Raw genomic sequence first — 6,042 nt, 5'->3', positions numbered from 1 at the left:
AAGATAAGGGAATAAAGAGTCCTCTTAAGACAAGTTAAGGAACAGGATAGGTCATGTTTTGGTAGAATGATCAGGAAAGGATTCCCTAATAAGGTGACATTTTGTCACAGAACCACATAAAGCATGGGAGTGAGCCATGAGGATGTCTGAGGGATGAGTGTTCCAGGCAGAAGGAAGGGTAAGTGCAAAGTGTGACATGGGACCGTTCTTGGCATGCTAGGCGAATACTGAAAGGAGGCCTTTTTTGGTTGGAATAAAATTAGAGAGGGAGAGGGCAATTGAAAATAACATCTGAAAGATACCTGGGGGTAAGATTATGCTGGGTCTTAACAGAGCAATGTAATAATGTTGGATTTCATTCTGAGTGGGATGAGAAGCCATCAGAGGGGTTTGAGTTTAGAAATAACATGATCGACTTTTGTTTTCAAGCAAAGAAACAAACAAACAAAAAAGGATCACTGTAAGATGATGTGTGGAAACAGAAGACCAGTTCATTGGCTATTTAGAATAATTCAGGTGAAAGAAGATGTTGGTTTGAACTAGGGTGGCAGTGACACTGAGGCAAAAATTGGCTGATCCAAGGTGTATTTTTCAGATAGAGTGGAAGAATTTGCTCATGGATTTGATGTGAAGTACGAAAGAAACAGAGTAGTCAAGGGGAATGCCAGGGTCTTTGGTCTGAGCAGTGAATGAAGGCCACTTATTTGAGGCAGGGAGCCTTAGGGGAGGAGCAGGGATGGGTGGTAAATCAAGAGTTCAGTCTTGGACATTTTGAGTTTGATATCTAGTGGACATCGTAGTGAAGATCCTTATAGGCTGTTGGATTTGTGAGTCTGGAATTCACAGGAGAGGTTTGTGCCGGAGGTAAAACTTTGGAAGTTGTCAGGTTATGGGAAGTGGATGAGATCACTAAGAGAGTGGGTGCAGACAGAGAAGGGATACAAGGACTGGGTCCTGAGGCCCTCCAACATTTAGAAGTCAGGAAGATGAGGAAGACCCAGCAAGTGAAATTGAGGAGAAAAGGCTGGTTCTCAGAAGGATAACCAGGAGAGTATAATGTTCAAGGGGCTAAATTTAAAAAACTGTTTCAAGAAGGAGGGAGTGGGGTGATATTAGAGAAAATGGCAAAGGAAGGGCATTTGAAAATTCTGTCCTCCACAAAAATAGTGAAAAAACTGGCAAAAATATTCAGAATCAACGTTTTTTTTCAGAACTCTTAAAACTAACCAAAGGCTTGCAGTAACCTGGGGAGTGAAGAAAAATGGCTGAATCTCAGTAAGAAAAATGAGCTTTGTGGTGGTGTAACTTGCTTTAGTCTCACCCGTGCCCTGCCTCCACCGCCCCCCCCCCCCCTCCAGCTATGTGGTAGCTTGAAAAATAACAGTCCACATTCCTGGTTCAGCCTGGCCAAGGGAGCATAATGGAACTGGAACTTTTTCAAAGCCAAATTCTCAGAGCATTGTCATTATTTTACCTGTCTGGTGGTTCTCTGGAAGACTCCACTTGCAAGGCTGTCTGTATGTGACCTGACTCAAGCTTACCCAGTGTGAAAACCATTTTTCCTAAGAAGCATCTGTCAAAAAAAAAAAAAATTTTACAGACATGTGTTTTAACTTTGCAGCTGCCCGAGGCAGTGGATCACAGTTGAGACAAACAATAGACTAACCAGAAAGCTTAAGGAGAGCTGGAGAATGAGACATCCACAGGGACTTTGAAAATCTAACATATTCTTGGGACTCTAGAAGGCCACACACATGGCAGGGCTGGGCATACGCTCAGGGAAGGCACTGAGATCTCACCTCTGACTGTGAGGCTCTGCACAAGCAGGAAGTTAGGTTGAGGAAGAGTCGTCAACCGCCTGGCTGAGTGTTGAAATCATGCCCCAGCGTGCACACGGAGTCCCTCAGCAAAGACTGGATGATTTATTAGTTCCAGGCATTTAAGGAAATCTCTGTCTATCATTAGCTCACCACTAAGCTAACTGAGTAGAGACTTCAGTGGCCACATACAACAAAATCATACTTTATAGAATGAGTTCAGAAAAGCACTATGCAAACAAAGAATAATAGTACAATAAGCAGCAGCAACAACAAACCCTGGGTTTATATGCGAATGATGTCTCACCAAATAAGGAATATCAATAAAAAGATAGAAATTATTAAAAAATAGTCAAATAGAAGTTCTAGAGTTGAAAAATACAGTAAGTAAAATGAAAAATTCACTAGAGGAACTCAACAGTGGATTTGAGCAGGCCAGAGAAAGAATCAATGAAATTGAAAATAGGAACCAATTCAGATGATCCAGTCTGAAGAAAAGAAAGGAAAAAAATGAAGAAAAATGAACACAACCTCAGAAATCTGTGGGATATCATCAAATATAGCAACATACCTATAATGGGAGTTCTAGAAGGAGAAGAGAGAGGGGAAAAAAAGACATAAAGAATATTTGAGGAAATAATGGCAGAAAACTTCCCAATTTTGATAAAAAACATTAATCTATATGTCTAAGAAGCACACTGAAGTCTACATAGAATAAACCCAGATAGGAGAAACAACTAGACACATGATAATCAAACTGTCAAAAGACAAAGACAGAGAGTCTTGAAAACAGCAAGAAAGAAGCAACTCATCATGCATGAAGATCCTTAATAGGATTGACATCTGATTTCTCATCAGAAACATGGAAGGCAGAAATCTGTGGCATGATATAAAGTACTGAAGAAAAAAACCCCCTGTCAATGAAACATTCTATATCTAGCAAAACTATTCTTTAAAAATGAAGGAGAAATTAAGACGTTCCTAAGTAAACAAAACCAAGGGCATTCATCACTAGAACATACACTCTGTAAGAAAGAAAGTGTGTCCTTCAGGCTGAGATGAAAGGACAATAACTTGAATCCACATGGCGAAATAAAGAAAATGGAAAAGAAACTATATAGGTAAATATAAATGGCAGCATAGGTATATTTTTGTTGGTAACTCTTACTTTTTTGCCTGATTAAAAAAATAACTGCATAAAGCAACAATGATAAATCTGTGGGGATGGGCATAAAATGAACAGAGATATAACTTGTAAAATAAAAACAGTACAAAAGAGGGGGGAGAACAGAGCCATATAGGAGCAAAGTTTTTGTATATTACCGAAATTAAGTTAGTATTAATTTGAACTAGAACGTTATGTTAATTATACCCCAGGGCAACCACTAAGAAAAAAGAAGGGAGTGATCAACTGTGTCAAATGCTGCTGATAGTTTAAGATGAGATCTGAGGATTGACTACTTGATTTGGCAACATGGAGATCACTGGTGAGCAGTTTATGGGAATGATGGGGGGTAAAGCTGACTAGATTGATTCAGGTAGAATGGAAGAAAAGGAGGAGGAGAAAATGAACATAGGCAATTCTTCCATGAGTTTGCTGAAAATGGGAGCAGAGAAATGGAGATGGGATGAAGAGTGAGATACAGTTAAAAGGTTTGTATGCTGATAGGAATAATTGAGTGGAGTGGGAAAAATTGATAATTGCCTTCTCTGTCTCTGCTATTAAGGAAGAAATTTTGAGATCAGAGGGGAATTGCTGCAGCATCATGCTTCTCACCCAAACGTCCCAGGTATTGGCATCTTTGATTATTGGGTGAATGTGTATATACATACATGTGCATGTATGTATACATAGATTTGTGTGTGTTTTGAATAATACTGTATTAATATATTATGCCCATTAGAAAAGATACACAAAAATGTAAATTTTTAGAAGTTTAAGATAAATTTTTTAAAAAGTCGATAATTAAGATGACGTATCATATAATCAATAATACCTCAGGCACTCAGACACTCAGAGTGAGGTACATAGTGAATAAATCCATGCTTCAAATATCTTCTTGCTAATTTTGAATTTTCTGGCTGTCTTTTTATCAGCTACAGTTGGATTCATCCTTGCTCTTACTTTGTAGTGAGTTTATACCTAGAAGAGTAGTAACGATTGTTATTCGTTGTTTTCTTGTCATTCACTCTGCCTTCATTATTAGTATTATCTTCCAACTGGGTTGTTTTGGTCCAGATTTCTTTTTTATTTTAACTTTATTATGGAGAATTTCAAACAAACATAAAGAGACAGAATATGAACCCCCAATATATCCATCATTCTCCTTCCTCAGTTAACTTGTGACCCATTCTTCCCTCCAGCCCTGTAGCATTTTGAAACTAATCCCATGCATTTTATTATTTCATCTGGAAATAATTCAGTGTGTATATCTAAAACATAAGGACTCTTTAAAAGAAAACCTAACTACAATGCCATTATCATAACCAAAAAATAATTTGAAGGAAGCTTTAACTTGAAGTAATGGGGGAATCTTTTTTAAAAAAAATTTTTTTGGAGTGTAGTTGATTTACAATGTTGTGTTAATTTCTGCTGTACAGCAAAGTGAGTCATTTACACATATATCCACTCTTTTTTAGATTCTTTTCCCATATAGATTATTACAGAGTACTGAGTAGAGTTCCCTGTGCTATACAGTAGGTCTTTATTAGCTATTTATTTTATATATAGGAGTGTGTGTATGTCAATCCCAATCTCCCAATTTATCCCTCCCCCTGCCTTCTCCCTGGTAACCATAAGTTTGTTTTTTACATCTGTGACTCTTTTTCTGTTTTGTAAATAAGTTCACTTGTACAGTTTTTTTAATTCCACATATAAGCGATATATTTGTCTTTCTCTGTCTGACTTACTTCACTCAGGATGACAATCTCTGGGTCCATCCATGTTGCTGCAAATGGCATTATTTTGTTCTTTTTTTAATGGCGGAGTAATATTCCATTGTATATATGTACCACATCTTCTTCATCCATTCCACTGACGATGGACATTTAGGTTGCTTCCACGTCCGGGCTATTGTAAATAGTACTGCAATGAACATTGGGGTGCATGTATCTTTTTGAATTATGGTTTTCTCCAGACATATGACCAGGAGTGGGATTGCTGGATCATGTGGTAGTGCTATTTCTAGTTTTTTAAGGAACCTCCATACTGTTCTCCATAATAGTTGTACCAATTTATATACCCACCAACAGTGTTGGAGGGTTAATGGGGGAAATCTTTGCAATAAAAAAATCAGGTCAGGAAAGAAGGGTGTTTTTAGCACAATAAAGCTGAGGTCATAATTTCACAAGGAGTAAGATCAAAATCATATTAATCTGATGAAGATTCCTTCTTTGCATAAACTAGTTGGGGGGTATTTCTCCCGTAAACTAGACTGGTGGTCTCTGAAGAAAAACTAATGTTTATGGTACTGGGTAATGCTGGTCTTCAGGTACTTTAGAGAAAAGCTAACCCTGGCATTGCTGGTGGAGTGAGACTGAACTGGCATGGAAGTACCCAATTCCCTCCTCACTAAAGCACCACATCCTCTCTCCCCTTCGGCAGAAGCTGGAGCTGATGAAAATCACACCCTCTTCCCAGTGAAGTCTCACCAGGTAGAGTTTGTACATTACGGGAAGGGATGAACCAGGGACTCCATTATCCTATGGGCAGTGGTAGAGGTCACTAAGCTGGCAGGGGTTGGAGGAACACAGGCGGTTAAGGGAACAGTTAACTTAGGAGGGAGCAATGGACACCCCTTGAAGGCCTAACCCAGGGGCCTGGAACTTTCTCTCCTGTGTGGTAAAAGGGAGCCAGTTGCCTACTCAAGGCAAGTTCCCAGTTCTTAGCCCCACCCTGCTTGGGGCAGTTCCTTGAAACTTGTCAAAACCTCCTTAATTCTCTCTCAAAATATACGTTGTACTTAATGTGGAGATGATTGGGGGTGGGGTGTGTGTGCAGAATTTGGACTGGTAAGAGTACGTGAACGTTCCTGCAGAGGAGACCCAGCAGCGCAGAGGACCCGGCCAGAGAAGCTCACAGCTGTGCCACCCCGGTCCCGCACGCTCCGCTTCTGCGCTGCGGAGGACACGCTGCCTCAAGTCAGGTCCCACGGCCGGGACGGCCTGGACGCCGGGCTCCAGCGTCCATGAGGAACGGTGAAGCTCGGTTCACGTCTGGATTTTA

The sequence above is a fragment of the Eschrichtius robustus genome, chromosome 3, assembly GCF_028021215.1.
Source record: "Eschrichtius robustus isolate mEscRob2 chromosome 3, mEscRob2.pri, whole genome shotgun sequence".
In the NCBI taxonomy this organism is placed as follows: domain Eukaryota; kingdom Metazoa; phylum Chordata; class Mammalia; order Artiodactyla; family Eschrichtiidae; genus Eschrichtius; species Eschrichtius robustus.
The sequence above is the reverse complement of the archived record's forward strand: the minus strand, read 5'-3'. Positions refer to the sequence as shown.